Source organism: Aquila chrysaetos, chromosome 6 (genome assembly GCF_900496995.4).
Source record: "Aquila chrysaetos chrysaetos chromosome 6, bAquChr1.4, whole genome shotgun sequence".
NCBI classification, from domain to species: Eukaryota; Metazoa; Chordata; class Aves; order Accipitriformes; family Accipitridae; genus Aquila; species Aquila chrysaetos.
In genome coordinates, this window is record NC_044009.1 from 9,321,416 (window position 1) to 9,338,679 (window position 17,264).

Below are 17,264 nucleotides of genomic sequence, written 5' to 3' on the forward strand. Positions count from 1 at the left end.
GGGTACTGGGGGTAGATGGGGAGATGCTGGAGATGGTGCTGTACTGGAGAGTCCTGAGGCTGGTAGGATCCAGGGACACCAACCTCCTTTAGACTTTTTTGGGGGGTGGGGGTGACAATAATATCCACAGAAGTTTGTCAAAACTTGTGACAAGATGACCCAGGTGTATATGGGGAAGCCAGAGCTTGATGCTGTGATGGGAGAGGTGTGGGGCACATGGCTATCCCCTGGTGCAGGTGGACAGGGCCCAGAGCAGCCCCATAACCCCAGTGAGGACCAATGCATGCAAGTCCTATAGCACAGCCTAGCACTCCCAGAGATGTCTTTATTGATAGTAGAGTTGATGGACTCAAGGACCCCCAGATGAATAAGGACCGCAAGGTCTTTATGACCCCAAGGATGTCCCTGTCCCTGGGGCAGGTGACAATCCAGCATTGTACCTGGGTGGGCAGGTTGCCTGCAGCCCCCAGCCCAGCCGTGGCAGCTGTGGGGTGTGAAGCCCATGGACATAGAAAAGGAGAATTTTTGGGGGGGGTCTGGGATTTGAAAGGGACTGGATGAAGGGGATGATGATAAAGGGTCTTGGCGGGGGGGGGGTGGTGGGGGGTGGTGGTTATGGACTGGCTTTTATGGAGCATTGCCACTGAGCTCTCGGGGTCTGCTTGTGGGCCCCACAGCTCCGGGCTGCCCAGCTCTCCCTGCCCCAGCGCAGGACAAGTGACTGGCACTGGTGCGGCCAGCTTGAAGGCTCCAGCTTCTGGACAGGATGATTTGCCGGCAGGTGGCACTGGAGACTGGCTCAGCCCTCACCTCGCCACTGGGGGCATCCCTGTCCCGCAGGCTGGGAGGAGGGCAAAGCTTGCAGGGACCGGGCAGAAGTGGGAGGCCTTGCCCCTAAGGTCTGGGAGGAGGCACCGGGCAGGATCAGTGCCGCCTCTTGCGGCCCTGGGTTAATGCCTTGTCCTCGCCACTTCGTCCTTCCCCCAGCAAAATCTGCTGCATCTGTCCCCAGGGGTGCACCTACCCTGTGTCCCCAGACGTCTCCCTCCTATCAGAAAGTCAGGGCAGAGATGTTCGGTGTTGCATCCCAAAGCCCTCCTTGTGCAGCAGCATTGGGCCGCTTTTAAAATGCAGCTGCAATGCTCATGCCATTTTGCAGCTGGAGATGCAGCATCCCAAATAAAATCAGGTCAGCAGAGCAGGTGGAGGAAAAGAGTAGGTATTTGACTCCCAAAACAGAGGCTGGGCAGCATACACCAGCTAAGCCTCCTGAGCCCTCAGCAGGTCTGCAGGAGACACCAAACCAAGGAGCAGTCGATACGCTGGAGGACAGGGCTGCCATTCAAAGAGCCTTGACAGGCTGGAGAAATGAGCTGACAGGAACCTACTGACATTTAACGGAGACAAATGCAAAGCCCTTCCTCTGGCATGGGATAACCCCACGCAATAGGACAGGTGGGGGGCAGGAGGAAGCTTTGCAGGAAGGGATCTGGGATGCTGCTGGACAGCAAGTTGAAGCTTTCTGCCTTTCTGAGTAATTGATATAATAATTTTGGACTTTTGAAAAGGTCTTTGTCAGGACTCCTCTGGAGTGGAGCTGGTTTTTTTTTTAAAACTAATGTCTGACCTAACACCAGCACAAGTCAAAGGGTTTCTAGGGTCTTGGCTGTACCTGGAGAGAGTCAGAGGGCTGTGCAGGTACCAGCTGTCTCTAAAGTGCAGGCAGAAAACAGAAGTGCACAGGGCATTGCTTCCTCTGGTGGGTCTCAGCCAGCACCTTGCAATGCTACCTCAGGCATTAGCTCCCTGGGACCGCAGCTCTCCACTCCCCTGAAGCTGCTGCAGCATGGGCCATAGAGCAGCACGCCCCTCAGGTGTCCAAAAAGGATGAGAAAAGGGGTTCTGAGGGCCATGAGCTGCTGGGGCGGGTGGTGGGCCATGCAATAACACCATTCACTTCTCCCAGGTCTGCTCAGTGAGGGTGATGGGTTTCTGACCCTGCAGGAAGCCTGAAAGCCCCAGACCTCCAAAGAGAGAGGCACTACCCCAGGGCAGCTGGAGAGGACCCCCTCCTCTCAAGTTATTACAGTGCTCACTGAGGCCAGAGCCAAACTGCAGATGCTCCCTCCCACGGGACCATCCACAGCAGAAGCCTGGATTGCTGCCCTGTGGCAGCAATCCCTCTGCAAGATCCTCAGTGGTGCACAGGGCGACGGCAAGAAAAATTAAAACCAATCTGGGTAGCTAGGTGCTGTGCTGCCAGTCACAGGTTGCCTGTTTGATGTTACCCAGGAAAGGCAGGACTGCTACAGCCCTGCTCTCAAACCTCCCCTGCCCTGCACAGTGGTACATAATTAATTATTCCATGCGAAATAAAGCAACCTTGGAACAACACAGCAAGTAACAGGACAGTTGGAGAGAAACCTGTTGGAGGGTCAGGTACAGCCTGGTGGTGAGGACTCCAGACAACCATGTTCATTGTCTCACAGGGAAAGGACCAATTTGCACCTTTAATTCTTTATGTCTTTGCCCAACAGTGCCTGTCACCCACCAAATGTTAACCTGGCCAGGTCTGCAACCACTGAATAAGTTTGCAGGTTTTGTTCTCACCTGGGACCTGACAGAGTTGTCCCCGTGTTCTGTGCATGGTTGCTCTGCCCTGCATGTGCTCTCTTACACCAGTCTGTGCATGCTTACAGTGTGTACCCGTGCACACTCACCCCGCTCTGTACACATTCACTGTATACTCTGCACTGCATACTCTGATCTGTGGACATTCACTCTGCATCCTTGCTGCTCTGTGCGCGTTTACGCTGCATACCCTGCTCTGTGCGCACTTATGCTGTGCACACGTGCCCACTCTGCTCTGTGCACAAACTCGCTGCTCCGTGCAGAAACTTGCTGCTCTGTGCAGATGTGCTCACTCACCCTGCTCAGTGCACATACTTGCTGCTTTGTGCGTGCTCACACAGGCACCCTCACTCCTCTGTGCACATACATGCACATTCACCCTGCTCTATGCAGGTACTTGCTCCTCTATCCACGCCTACCCTGTGCGCACATGCACACTCACCCCACTCCCTGCACATACTTGCCCTGTGCACACTCACTCTGCTCTGTGCATGCTCTCTGCAGATCACGCATGTTCTGCTCCTTTTCTCTCCCTTTTTGCTTTTTATTTTAATAGCACCACAAGCGAAAGTGGAGCAGCAGTACCTCCTCATGGTCAAGCCAGAGCTAAGCCGTGGAGCTTCACCAGGTGGTGCTGTGTCCCTAGCCTGTGGAGTCAGGCCTTCACCAAGGTCTGCGATGTGCCTACCCAGAGGCCACCAGATGCTCAGAAGATGCACAGGTAAAAGTTGAGGCGGGTGGTGTTTCGAGGTGACTTCAGAGCAGGAGTTTTAGGGTTGTAAGTGTTTTGCCAAGGTGCAGCTAAGCAGCCATGGGGTGCTTTGGTCTCTCATTGGTGGAGGTCGTACAGACTTCGTGAGCTGAGCAGGACAGAGAGGTAACCAGGAGCACAGCCGTGTCACCCAGTCACCCTGCTCCATCACGTACCCGATGAAGGTGTCCAGTGACACCAAAAAGCAGCAAGTGGGAAGGTCACTTTCTGGGGACTTCCTGCAACCAGGCACTTCTTTGGTCCAGAGCTCAATTGGAGCAAATCCGCTGATGTACAAAGGTACTGGTGGAGAGCTGCCAGGATTTTAAAATAAAATCTTCTTATTTCAAGGCATATAGCAACAGGGATCAGCAAGAATAGTACATGGAGGTTCCCCTGCATCATCTAGCTGGGGTTTGGGGGGTTTTCTCTGTGCTGAAGCTCCAGCCCAGGCATAAGCAGGACTCTGGCAGGATCTGATGTGGTGGAGCATGCTAGATGCCTGTCAATAATCATGGAAAATGAAGCTGAACTGGAGAGATCAAAGCACAGTCATGCTGTTTGTCAGTGAGATTGAGCCAGGGATGTCAGTCCTGCAGTCTGGTCTAACACCACTAGCAAACACCATAGCACTTGCAAAGGTGTTGATCTGTTTGTGCTGAGCCCAGTCAGCTCCCAGTACCTGCTACCCAAGGAAAAGCCCTTCCTAAACCACCCTTTGTTGGCCTCAGTCTTTGCTGGCACCATCATAGAGCCACAGCCGTGCTGTCCGGCAGGGTCTTCTCAAGGCTACGTCGTGCAGCCTCCCATGCAAGCCCTGCCTAAAATCCGTTCTCCCACATAGCTCATGACGTTGCTCCTAGACGCAGGGTTGCTTTTCCCTTGCCAGCAGCTCCCTCCTGAACAGCCTATGAGTGTTTCCTTCCCTTGAGCCTCCCAGCACCAAGGCACAGTCGCTGCTGCCAAGCTGGCGGCTGCTTTCCCCTTTCTCCTCTGCCCTTGGGCAGGGCTGTGTAGTGAGACTTTGCATTTTTTTCAGTGTTCTTTCTTCCCTCCCTTTCCCCAAACTGTAATATCAAGCAGGAGGCATATGGCGAACCCCGCACGGGTTCAGTGCTGTGCCACGATGCTGGTATGCTCTGGGCAGAGGCGTTACTGGGGCAGCGCACCAGACTGTGCTTGCTGTGAGGATTGCAGACACTGATGGGACACAGCAGGACCAACTCGGATTCGGTGGAGACTGAGGCCACACACAGTTGCTCCGCTGTCGGCAGGGCAGGAGCTCCCCGCATGGATCCCCTGGGTGCACTGGCTCCACTGGAGGATGGGACTGCTTGCAGCCTCAGTGGGACTCAGGTGGAGTTTGACAGAGCAGGAACCAGGCTGAGACAGGGAAGGGAGTTCAGACAACACCTCCTATCCCAAATCTAACCTCAGGGCTTCTGATAAGTTTGTTTTCCCCATCCTCAGTCAGGCTTGGATTTGTATTTGAATGGGAAGGAGCAATTGCTTCTTTTGCCTGGAGCAACACAGGCTGGCTTGTCTCCCACTTTGAGCCGCACAGGGAATTCCTGCTTTTCCTGGCCCCTCTGCAAAGACTGGGAGCTGCGGAGGTTCTGCTCTGGGCTGGCCACCAAGGGGTTAAGTCCCAGCCCTTTTTTTTCTGCTCTGCCTCCTTATGAGGAACAGCCTTTGCGGGGCTGCAGAAAGGCTCTTTCTTTCCTCAGCAGATCTCTGGGAATGAAAAGTCTGTGTTCCAGATATTAAATTACTCATAAAATAGTTGGCCTGTCCCCGAGGCGGCTCTGCAACCCCCCCAGCCCCCGCCGCCTGCTCTGACGGGCTGCTGATGTGCATCTGCATGTCACCTCCTGCTACAAGGTCAATCTCTCCAATTTAAAGCAGCAACGTTGGAAAGCAAACCAGATTTCAGCCGGAATTAGCTTCAAATGGAGCATTCAGGGCACTCGTGCTGGGAAGGGAGCACAGGAGGGGAAGGACCAGCAGGGCCGGGTTGTGGGGTGGTGCGATCCTGCTGCTGCAGCACCCCGTGGCCCAGCACCCCACTGAACCCCGGGGCTGGACCGAGGAGGCAGGGATGCTGCCAGGGGAGAGGATGCTCGGGCATCCCTAACCCTGTGGTGTGGGGTGGGATGGGAAAAGCTCAATCTCTCCCCCCTTTGCAGCTTTTGCAGCCCCGGCCCACAGCCATTGGTGGCGAAGAGCCACTTCGCCCCCATGAGAGGCCACTTAGACCAGTGTGGCCATCGGTGACCTGCAATCCGGCACGGGTGCGAGGCGGGGCGGCAGGGCCGAGGTTTCCATGGGGATGCTCAGGGATGGGAAGCCTGGCCGGTGTTCAGCTCCAGGCACAGCTCGCCTCGACGCTGAGCTCGGCTCTTTCCACTCCGCTTCCTGCTGCCTCCCGCCCTGCTGCTGCCCAGCGCCTGCCGGCAGCCGAGCACCATCTCCCCTGGCCTCTGCCCTTGAGTGGAGCTGCAGCAGAAAGGGATGAAGGAGAGCCTAGTGGGACCACAGCTTGGTCCAACCTGTCCCACTGCATGTCCTTAACCCCTCGGGGGATTGCATCTCAATGAGCTCAGGTTTGTCCCCCCACGCCATGCATGTAGGTTCCCCCGTGCTCCTGGAGCATGAGACCGGGTGCCATGCTGGGGATCCTCTCTGCTGTGATGCAGGACCTGGCTGTTGGCGAAACCCCCAAACCACTGCTGAAGATGTGATAAAGTGGGTCTGGGAGAGCCCCACATAGCCCTGCTCTCCTCTCCAGAGGTTTTCTGTGTTTTGCAAGAAAAAGGAAAGGCAGACCTTTTTTTTCTTCAACTACTGGCTTCTGGGAGTGACTGGGGACAAATCAGTGCCCCCCTGAATGCCTCAGTTTCCCCACAGGGAGGAACAGACCCTGCTATGTTACATACCCTGTCCTCCCAGCCTTGCTGGAGGGGTGTGTGGGTTTCAACCCTCGTTTTGCACTACATGCCAGGAAGACAAGCCATGATCTCAGCCTATGGGAGACAAGCCCAAAGCCCCATCCTTGTCACATATGTAGCCATGTGCCTCACATGACACGAGTCAGAGGCTTACGTGAATTAATACGCAGGGCACGTAGCAGGCATACGCACCAAATGAAAACCACACAAACACCATGCAAAGCACAACGCACTTTCAGCATGCAGCGCGAGAGCAATACACGAGAAGGCTGGACTGTCGGTACCGGGATGGAAGAGTCCAGGATTGCTCTCGAAAGCCTCCTGCTGCCCTAAATCTTGCATTTACATGCAGAGGGGGGAAAAAAAAGCAAGCAAGACAGCTAGAAGCTCACAGCGCAGCAACACGCAGCTATGTGCAGCCTTGCAAGGGCTGCTACACCGCAGAAGGGTCCCTGGGGAAATGCGTGCAACACGCACGGACACATACCTGAAATACCCATCTGGTTTTTGAACGGGGATTATCTGCGAGTCTGCAGTCCTGGCTGACTCGGAAAGAGAAGGGGCTGGAGCCCTAGAGTAAGGGCTCGGAAAGCAGCTCCCCAAGGGCTGAATGCCGCTGCCCAGCGCTCCCTTCTGTTCCCATTATGTGCCAGGAGAGCTTTTGTCTGGGGATGCTGGCATGTGCAGTCACCAAGGAGACGGAACAGCAGCGGGTCAGCAGCAGCACTTCCAGACGAGTTGGGAGGGAGCCGGACAGCCCTGCACATCCCCGAGCGAGGGGCTCCTGTCAGCAGCGCTGGGCTGGAGATGCACACCCACCGTGGACCACACAGCCTGGTGTCCTCTGCTGCGCCAGGTGACCCTGTGTCATGGATCCGGCCCTGCAGCCTGGGGATGCCCGTGAGGGCTGGGCAGAGAGTCAGGCTCTGGAAACATGAGGGGTTTGTGCAGAGTTTCGGCTCCTGGAGACCCCCCAGCTAACAGTACGAAGCACCAGCAGTGGGAAGCCTCCAGCACCCACCGAGACCTGGACTCTGCTCCTGTGACAAAACCTGAGCTTTGCCTAGGGCTAGGGTGGTCCTGCCGATGCTACTGGCTGCCTGCAGTGGAGAACGGTCCTTGGGATGCAGGGGGAGAGCATGGGCCACTCTGGGTGCAGGGCTGGGTGCCTCCTCCCCACCCTGGATGCTGGCCCTACACGTAGAAGAGCTGCCTGGAGAAAGGCAAGGATCAGCTGGCCCTTCCTAGCCCTGGATGGTCTCCTGGGGCAGGCTGGGTGGCCGGGAGTAGGTGGTCTTCTCTCTTTCTAACATCTGTGTGGATCCACCACGACCGTTCCAACTCTGTCCCCAGGCTCAGGATGAGTCCTGGTAGTTCTGCTTCAGTCCTTCAGTCTCCACCTCCATCATACTGGTCTCTCAGGCTTGCTGAAAAGCAAGTAGCTAAAGCTATAGGCCAAACAGTGTTTCACTAACAGCATTTCATACCGATTTCGTTTTGATTCAGAGGAAGACCTGCCTTCTCACTAAGCAGAGCAAGGGGGGAAAGAAAAGCCTTTTTGAGGGAGAAACAAATGCCAGGGGAGTTTGTGAAATGCTGTAGCACACTTTTGCCTTCACAGGGCAACACGCAGCCACCAACGATTTTCCCAAAAGGCAATGGAGACAGATGCTCCTGTCATTTGCCAGGCTGGGACCTGAAGGGAGGATGCAGAGCATGAGTGAGAAGGGAAAGGTGGGCTGGGGGTTTACCCAGGAGGCTTGTCCTCCTCCTTCAGGCAGGCTTCTTCATCATTTTACAGCTCCCATCAGGGTTTTGAGTGGTTCTGTCTCCATTTTCAGCCTTTTCCCTTGCTTTCTTTCCCCCCTAGTAAAATGCATCACAGGAACATTGGATGTGTCTGAATATTGTGCATTCATGACCCCAAGGACGTCTACCAGAGCATCCCAGCACCCTGAGCCCAGGCAGACAGAAGCATCACCCATTTATTATTAATGCATTTTGGTGTTTGTGATTCTGGATTCAATGTACTTGATTTTTAAAGGCAGCTTGTGTTGTTCTGGGTTTTGCTCATATTTTCCCCTCCCAGGATTAAAATGTGGATGCTGTCAAATAACCTTTATTTCCCCAAGTTGCATTTCTTCTTAAGTGTCCAAAGTTTTTCCTTGACCCTGGCTTTGCTGCAACATTGCTCATGTTTAGGAGTGCTCAGAGGGCCTGAGGTAAACGTCACAGGAGACAGGCAGTGCCCCCCATGTTTCCTTGTGCAATTTTCAGCTGTGGAAGTTCAACCTCCAGCCCAACAAGCCGGGTTCAGCTGCATGTGTGGCTGCTCGTGGTACGGCACAACTACTTGGCACAGCCTCTCGGCACAGTCTGTGAGATTCAGCGGGGGTTACAGCTGCTCTGACTCTGTGCAGGACCACCAAAGCACCCTTCTTCATCCTTACTTCTGGTCTCTTCGTCCCACTGTCAGTGTGGTCCTGAAGTCCTCGCACCCTGATCCATCTGCAGGTGCATCCTTCCTGCATGCCCTATTTGCCAAGTCAAGGTTATCTGCTGCAGGAGATAGGCTGTGCAAAAGAGGATTTAGGCTCAGTGGTACCTTTTGGCCTGGGACAACTTCCTCCAGCTATCGACAGCTCATGGGCCAGCAATGTGGATGCTCTGGTGTGTAGCAAGTAGTCAGAAATTGCACTGAAACCGTGTAGTGGAGACATTAATGATTAACCTCTTCAGTGTGTGCTGTCTGGAGTGGATTTTCCAGTGTCTGATAAGGTATTGAAGCTCTTGCCGACACCTTTACACGGTTTGGTTAAACAGTGAGCAGCCCAGGCTGTTACTCAGTCTCAGCCCGCCCGTCACGCCCCCGCCAGGACCGTGCAAGCTCGGAAGCCACCTTAGCTGGGGCGAGATGCCCTGCAAGCATCCTTAGAGCCACATTTTGCGCTGCACGGTCACTTTGCCTCTGGCTGCTGCAAACGTTTCACCGCTCTGCGAGACACGGTGCATGCACTACACTTGCACTGGAAAATTTCCCGGGCCTGACATATATGTCATATAACTGCCTTTGAGCAGCTGGCAAGCAAACAAGGGGACATGTTGGAGCACAGACCAGAGTGGGAAGGGTGATAGGTATGCTTGTGCGTACTTCCATTTCCAGCCTAGGCATATGCTTCGGGGTCCTGTTGTATGTCCTGAAAATACAAGACAAGGCACAGGGGTAAGCGCACGTTTCAGGGTGGACTGTTTGACATCTCTGGGCTGCTGAGGCTATTGTGCAGCTTGTTTTTGCTTCCCTCTTAACTGGGGACTGTCTGCTGCAATACAAAGGCCAAAATGCTGCAGCAGGAGATAGCCGTGCTCGAGCCAGGAAAACCCAGCCGACATTTTCCTCCTTCCCTGGCTTTACCACTAGATGTCATAGGAAAAGCAACATTGCCGGCCCTGTTCGGCTCTCCTGGATGGGATTTTGGGGGGCTAGCATGTCCTCCTCCCACCGCAGGGGACACAGCATCTTCCAAGCCTCCGCCTCGGTGGCTTTGTCTGTCTGCAGAGCCCCTGGAAAAACCATCGCCGGGGATTCAGGGTTCAATGGACATTGAAATGCAACTGAAACCTTTTTTCCCAGCGCCTTGCTAAGCCGCCCGCTTGGACCCTCCCAGGAGGGAGCCGCACGTCACCCTTTCTCAAAGGGGCAACGCTGTCACGCCGGGACCTGCGGCACCTACAGCAATATGGTCCCCTCAAACAAGTCGGACAAACAAGGCCTTTATAGGCACTTTCTTTTCTTCTGGAGTGCAAGAGAGAGAAGCCGGGGGAGAACTTGGGGGCGTCCCACTGCAGCAGAGTAGCACACAAAGGCTCGTAATGAAAGGGGCGCCAGCAAATCCTCTTAGGGGCTTCGCTGTGTGCACATTCATATCCCGGCCCCATCTGCCGGGGGGGATCCCCAGGAACGAGGGGGGGGGAGAGGGGCTCTCCCTGCCCTGTGCCGCCAAAGCAAGCAAAGCGCATTCAGGGAGTGAGAAAGGGATGAAAAGGAAGAAAGGCCATGCCACGCCGGTGCAGAGCCCGGCGGTAAATGCAGCGGTGCCGGCGCTGCGGGGAGGGGGTCTTGCTTATGCGGGGGAGGGGAAGGCGGCTTTGATGGGGCTGTGTCAGTGCTGGTCCCCCCCTTGGCCCCCAGGGATGAGACGGGAGTGGGGAGGGGGAGTCTTCCCAGGGGAGTGAGGTGGGCAGGCCGAGAGCCTGGTGCCTCTGGGCGTAAGAGTGATGCTGGCTCCCTGGGCACAGAGTAAGACCCTCCATGGGTTTAATGGTGCCTTGACTGGTGGGGAGCTGGTGGGAACTGATGGGACTGCAGGAGGGTGGAGGTGACCTGGCTCACTGGGGAGCCAATGTGCTCATGATGGTGCTCAGTCCCATGCAAGCTGAGCAATGCTGGGGCATTGTAGCCCTGCTGCACAGCTCCTGGGGCATTAGGGAGCCTTGTGGGGCTCTGGATGGGCTCTCAGGTGTCCAGCATCACACAGCCCTCAGAAGCCAGAGTAATGGCACATTTCACGCGGATGAGGTCAGAAGGATGGTATCCTATCTACCATCTTACTCTCGGAGTCCAAGCAGTTGCCTGATGCTTTTTCGAAGCCAGCAGTTGTCAGGACCAGAGGAACCGTGCGTGGGCCCACAGCAGATGGTGGGCAGCAGCTTCCAGAGCCTGGAGCCAGGCACCCAGGCAGGGGAAGGAAATCCCCGTGTCTGTCAAGCCAGCACTTTTAGTTCACTGGGGCTTTCAGCTCCTATGGAGACGGAGTAAAGCTAACAGGACTTGAGTTTCTCACCAAGACAGGGGAAAGCCAGGGATACTTTTAGTCCTATCTGGAGAAACCATCTGTCCCTCCCTAGAAGCAGATGATGAAGGTGACTCAGTAAATAACACATGTTGATACCCACTTCTAGGTGCCGTCTCCCACAGGTTTGCACTCATTGGACCTCTTCTTTTTCCTGTCTGTCCTGCAGCCTCAACTCTCTTTGCATTGTGCATCGATGAGTACAAGAATGTGTCTAAACTGAGTCAGTCTACGCCAGGGATTTGCTCTCTGCTTCCCCAGTCTCAGGGCAGCCACTCTGCAGCGCTCGGACTTGGGTGAGCAAATCATGAAGGTTAGGCCAACGCGAGTGCTTTTGGAAAGCACAACAGGGAATGAAGCCCAAGCAACCTAAGCCCAGCCTGTCTTCTGCCTCTCATGGGGAGGACTGATGTATTTGTCTAGTGATGCCAGTGACTTGCACATACTGCAGCAGTATGCAGAGAGTGGGGAAGACATGATGTTCTCTCTCATATGGGCTGAGGATTTAATTACTGCAGCTAAAGCAGCTTGTGTCTCTTTCTAGCCTGGCACCAGTCCAGTCCAGGGAGTGGTCCTTCCTCTCTGGTGGCCTGGAGCCAGTGCTCCAGGAGCCCTTCCAATTCTGCTGTGATGTGGTTGGGTCATGCACTGGGAGAACATCTCTTTCCTGCAGCTGGGTGGGGAAGTCAGGGAAGGAGAAGCAAAGAGGATCAGGGTGCCCCAGGCTGCATTAGGTCTCTTTGGGAGGCACTGGAACAGAAACACATGAGCAGGAGTGGGGCTAATGTTGGGATGTGGCTGCTTTGGCAGTCCCATCAGGGTCCCTGAGGCTTTCAAGCATGTGGCTGAGGAAGACGTGCAGGGATTGAAGCGGTGGCAGCTACTTCCAACCCGGGGAGGTCCAAAGCACTGTGATCAGAGGTGGATAGCAACAGGTATATCCATTATTTGGAGGATGCTGTTCTCTACTGCATGCAGAAATGACTCATGAGCAGGTCGGGTAACTCCTGGTGCCAAGCTGGTGATGAAGGTCAGACAGTCTGTGCGTGGCTCTCCAGGGTGAGACAGTGTGAGACACAAACAGCGACAGACTGAAAGAGATAAGGAAGGTGAAGGATAAACAGCCTCTCTGGAGGGCACCACAGGCCACCCACACCAGTCTGCTGAGTGATGCTGATGAGAAAGGCTGCACAACACGTAACCTGAGCTTGTAGTGTCATTTCTCAGACCCTGGGGACTGCCTATGTATACATCCAGCTAGCCAGCTAGTTCACCAGCACAGCCTGGTCCATTCAAATTGTGGAAGGAAAGGTCTGTGAGAAGGGCTCAAGGGTAGACTCAATTGAGCTGCTGAACATGACCATCAGATAACTTTGAGCTGTGGCTGGCCTGGATGCATTTCAAAGAGCCAGCTGGAGCAGTTTTTCCACAGGCGGGAGAACAAGTTGTGTTTGTCCTGCCTGGCTATTCCAAAAATTGTGTGAGGCGCGTGGGAAGAAGGAGGGGTGCAAGAACATTGTTGGTGACTCTTTCTGCTGGGGATGCAAGTCAGCGCAGTGGGACCACTGAAGTGAAGTGAGTGAAGTCAGAGAGCAAAACCCTCAGCTTATGTGCCGTCCCTCCTTCCCACGCACTGAACACCACCTATGGAATGTGTCCACATATCTCTTTGCAGTCTATCAACCCTGAGAGCTCCCCTATGCCACAAGCCATCACAGGAGGAGGTGTCAGCCCTGCTTTCCACTTCAGGGCTGGGGATGCTGTCTGAATGCATGACAACACTGCTCATCCAAAGCAAGAGGCTAAAGCCTCCCGGCTTGCTCCCCCACCATTGGTCTCAGAGAAAGGAGCTGACTTAGCCCTAGGCAGTTCCTCTTGCCCCAGCTAAACCTGCACTTTGCAAGGCTAAATAAGCAAGCAAAGGCTGTACATTCCCACCTATGGTCCCAGACCTCCTTTATCCCTACAGGTGGCCCAAAAGCCCCTAAAGCTGGGAAACACACAAGCTGTTTCACTTCAGCTCAACTCACTTAACTTCCCATGCATTTCATTCCTCCTGCAGTGGAAGAGTGCTTCCCCAGTCATACAGCAAAGCATCTCCGCTCCAACAGCTGGCTTCCTGACATTTCTCCTCCTGCCATGCACACACCCAATTCTGCTCTCTCCCATGGAGAGATGTGTGGACAGGGGTGTGCTATGACCGATGCATTCAACCATAACAACGTCACTAAGAGCTGCAGAGAAAGGAAGTGTTTTCTCTTTTCCAGCTCTCAGCAGAGATGAGAGTAAATGTCTATTGAACCAGGAATCCTGGGGGATGAGCAGGGAGGGAAAGACTCCACCATTTCTGCTGCCCTCTGAGTCTTTTGCATGCTCATTGCTCTGCTGAAGCTCGGGCAGCTCATATGAGTGGAGAACCGTGCTGATAGACTGAGGAAGACTGAGCTCTGGATGTCACACAGCTGCTGTTTTAAGTGCCAGCAAGTGGCTTTAGAGCCCTCCATGTGCACACACCACAGCACCCAGCCCTGATGCTAATGAACTGTTGGGCTGTGCTAATGCCCTTGGCGATCAGACAGAGAGTTCATGAGAGTTCAAGACAGGTCAGCATTGACCACCCCACAGCTCTCCACTCCTTCTCCTGCCCCACTGCTGCAATCCAGCCCCTGGGCTTCCCTCTGTACTTACAACCACTTTTTCTGATCTCCTGGCCAGTACAAGAGAGACTTTCTCCATCCCACCTGCTGAGCCTGCACTTGCTTTAAATTCGAGAACATTTAGGCATTAACATCTCCACACTACCTTGACCTGCTAGTCTGCATGGTGCTTAGCAGCTCTTGGGAAGGAGCTCTACTTTGAGGACCAGAGTTGCTGGAAGTCACTGAACATGAGTAAAATTTACATTTCCTCAAGACTTAGGCTCAAAATGAGGAAGCCAGCTCCATGGGCAGGGGCTGCACCACCCTGGGGGCTCACAAATGCCAACACTTGTGGCCACTGCCCAGGGCCAGGTTCATTCGAAGGTGCTGACCATCTGCTGGACCAGATCAACATGCATTGATCAGGGAGGGAATGATGAAACGTGTGGATGTGGCCCTACCTCACTGTGTCTGTCTGACCATTTCTGCCTCCAGTGATTTACCAGCCTTGTCCCCTTCACCACTGCCTCCTCAGCAGGGAGGACTTGTGATGCCGCATGAAATGCAACCAACATGCTCATGAATGGCACCGTCAGGGACTTATTTTCCAATGCATGTAGATGTCTGTCTGCATCATGGTCTCAGCTTCCAGGAAAGCCTCCTCATAGCAGAGCTGCAGGACTGTGAGTACTTCACTGGTGCTCATCCCCTGGAGAACGTGTTGGTCAGATGCAGGAGTGCCTAATGCACCCTGGAGCGGTGCTCTGTGCACCAGGAGACCCTCTCTGAGAGGGGCAGCGTTAGGTGCTTCAGAGCAAGATACAGTTTTTGACATAATCCATTGCCAAGGGAAGTGTCCTGCCTATCAGCCTCGGTAGGAGCTCTTAACACATGGGAAAAAAGGTTCTACACTCATCAAGAGTTAGGGTTGGGTTTTTTTGCCTATGGTGGAAGGCAGCATATGTGGGGTTTTTTTTACTTCTGTTATTCTGAAGAGAGCACTTTGTGTGTCTTCAGCCTCCACTGAACACAGACACACTTCTGTAGATCCTGCAGCGCTCATATCCCATGGCAGCAAGCTCCCCGGGCAATCACAAGAGTGTGAAAGTATACGCCTGATGAAAAGGATCAGAGATTGCATCAGGAGGCCTGCAAATGTCCCCTCCTGGAGGCCAGCAAAGCCTCTGCGAGAGCAAAAAAATGCTGCTGATTTTTTGCTATATTTGATTCCAGCAGGACGTGGGAGGCTGAGCAAGGGATGGCGTGCCAGGTGCTGTGCTTGCTGACACACACACGGCAGGCACCGCTTCCCCTGGGCAGGATCCGAGCAGGGTGCTTAAATCTGCGCCAGTCGCTGAATGCGAAGTGCCTGATGTTTTTCGACAGCCCCCCTTGCTCCCCTCGTTGTTGCTGGCAGTCTCTGGCTCGCCCTTCACTCGGAGCTCTCACAGCCTCGTTTCTTGCAGTTGCACGTATTTCTCGTCCTGGCTCTCCTCCCCTTCCTCCTCCAGGCCTGGATCTGCTGGGAGGAGCAGCTCCTTCCCAGAGCCCCTAAAAGGCCGGTGGGCTGGGCTCCTGCGAGCAAGCACCGAGGTCTCTCTGCTGCTGAGTGATGCTCTCTTTCCACTCATGCATGCTTGCAGAGCTGGGGTGACAAGCGACAGGACCCAACAACCTGCCCACTGCAAGACCAGAGCCCCGAGCAGGGGCTAGAGAATTGCAATTGCAATCCCACTGGTTTCCACGCTGTGTTCGAGCTGGACTTGCGGCAGCTCCTAGAGATTTCTGGCACTGGCCAGCTCCCTCTTGGCAGCACTCCTCCCCGCTCCGGGGCTGCACTGTTTGCTTATCTAGTGCCGTGATTTAACACAGACGCAGGAACTCACACACTCTCTCCCAGTCTCCTTCAAATTACTTTATTGCTTCCTGTCAACTAGCCGAGCATATCCTGTTAATATACAATCCCCAATGAGCAGTTTTCACAGCATAATCCCCCTTCGTCAGATAATACAGCTCAACTCCCAAAGGATGCCCAGGTCTGTCAGTTAGGCACCTAAGGATGCAGGATCCCAGCACCAGGCAGGTATTTTCCAGCAAAGTCAGGCTGCTGTCGTCGTTATTTTTAAAGACAAACCCCAGTGCTGCACAGACATGCTGGCTTCCTGCCAGTTTTGTGTTATTTCCAGGGCTCCATCCACTGGTGACCTCTCTCAACCGATGCCAAGTGCTCTCCTGTGCTGCAATGGCAATGAGGGTCCTGCTGCTAGAGCTTTTTTTCCTAGCGCTTGTATTCCTGCTGCCTTGTGGGGGGGGCTGCCTTGTGGGGGGGGGGCTGCCCTGCTTGGGGGAAATGTCTTTATCCACCTGCAGCAATAGCTTCAGGCACTGCAAGAATAGCTGTTCCTATTGCAAAGCTGGCATCTGTGTCCCAGAGAAGGTCAGCTCATCAGGTACACATAAATCCTAGAGGTGGGGGGGGGACCCACGTGGGGGCTCTGGTCCAGCCTCCCACTTGCAGCAGGACTGTCATTAACACTGGATCAGGGCAGACGTGGCTGTGTCTGGCCAAGTCCGGGGAAACCCTTCAGGGGATTTCCTGCTACCCCAGGTTTCCTCACATTCCTGCAGCCCTTGAGTGAGTCTTGGAGATGATAGTGTTCTACCATCTGCCCCAAGGGTACTGCGGACCTCTCAGCATCACACACTGATGTCCAGCCAGCAAGATATCTGCCAAAGGTTGTTGTTTTGAGGCGACCTGCTGTGTTTCTACATGATCGTCCACCCACCATGCTTGGGTCCCATGCTAAGACATCTCTGTGTCCTGACATTGCATTTGTAGTACACTCACACTGCTCTGCCCCATCTGGTCTTCTCCAGCCGCCTCATGGGCTTTCTCCCTAACCTTGATGCCTAGCTGTTGTGCCAGCTGAGCCTGTGTCCATGGTGTAAGACTAAGGAGGTCCCTTTCAGAAAACACCTTTGTGATTTTTTTGTTTCTCTGATGTGGAAGTGTCCTGAAGACCAGGTCACTGCAATGCCCAGCGTGTTGCATTTGCATTCCCCTTGCCTGTGCATCCCCGCTGTCCTTGTGCCAGGTGGTGCCAGGACCTGCTGCTCCTGGGCAGAGGCAAACAGGCAGCACTGCTGCAACGCGGAGAGGACAGATGGAGATGGCTGGGCCCTCCGCTGTTGAGGGACAGAGTACAGTGCTACTGAGCCTGGGTGCAGCTGGTCTTTTGGGTTGCTCCAAAGGCAAACAAAGTCGGCAGATGATAAATTTGGCTTCAAGGCTAGCCCTGAAGCTGTTCCTCTGCAGCATTGCTGACACTGCTAAAGACTCCTGGTTGACAACAAAGCAAGGTACGTAGCTCTTCTCCCTGGGGAGCAGATACCTGTGCTAAACCTCCCTGGCATAATCCACTACATCTTCTGTGGCCATTTCTTC

The 17,264-nt window shown here is 54.4% G+C and overlaps 1 long non-coding RNA gene across 1 annotated transcript; it reads right to left on the reverse strand.

The window, feature by feature from the left end:
* Window positions 1-2,474: 2,474 nt before the first annotated feature.
* Window positions 2,475-7,020, reverse strand: LOC115343015. The gene is made up of 2 exons (XR_003923974.2): window positions 6,818-7,020; window positions 2,475-3,696 (listed from the first exon to the last, which is right to left on the reverse strand). It is a non-coding gene; the product is annotated as an uncharacterized LOC115343015 (long non-coding RNA).
* Window positions 7,021-17,264: the final 10,244 nt, after the last annotated feature.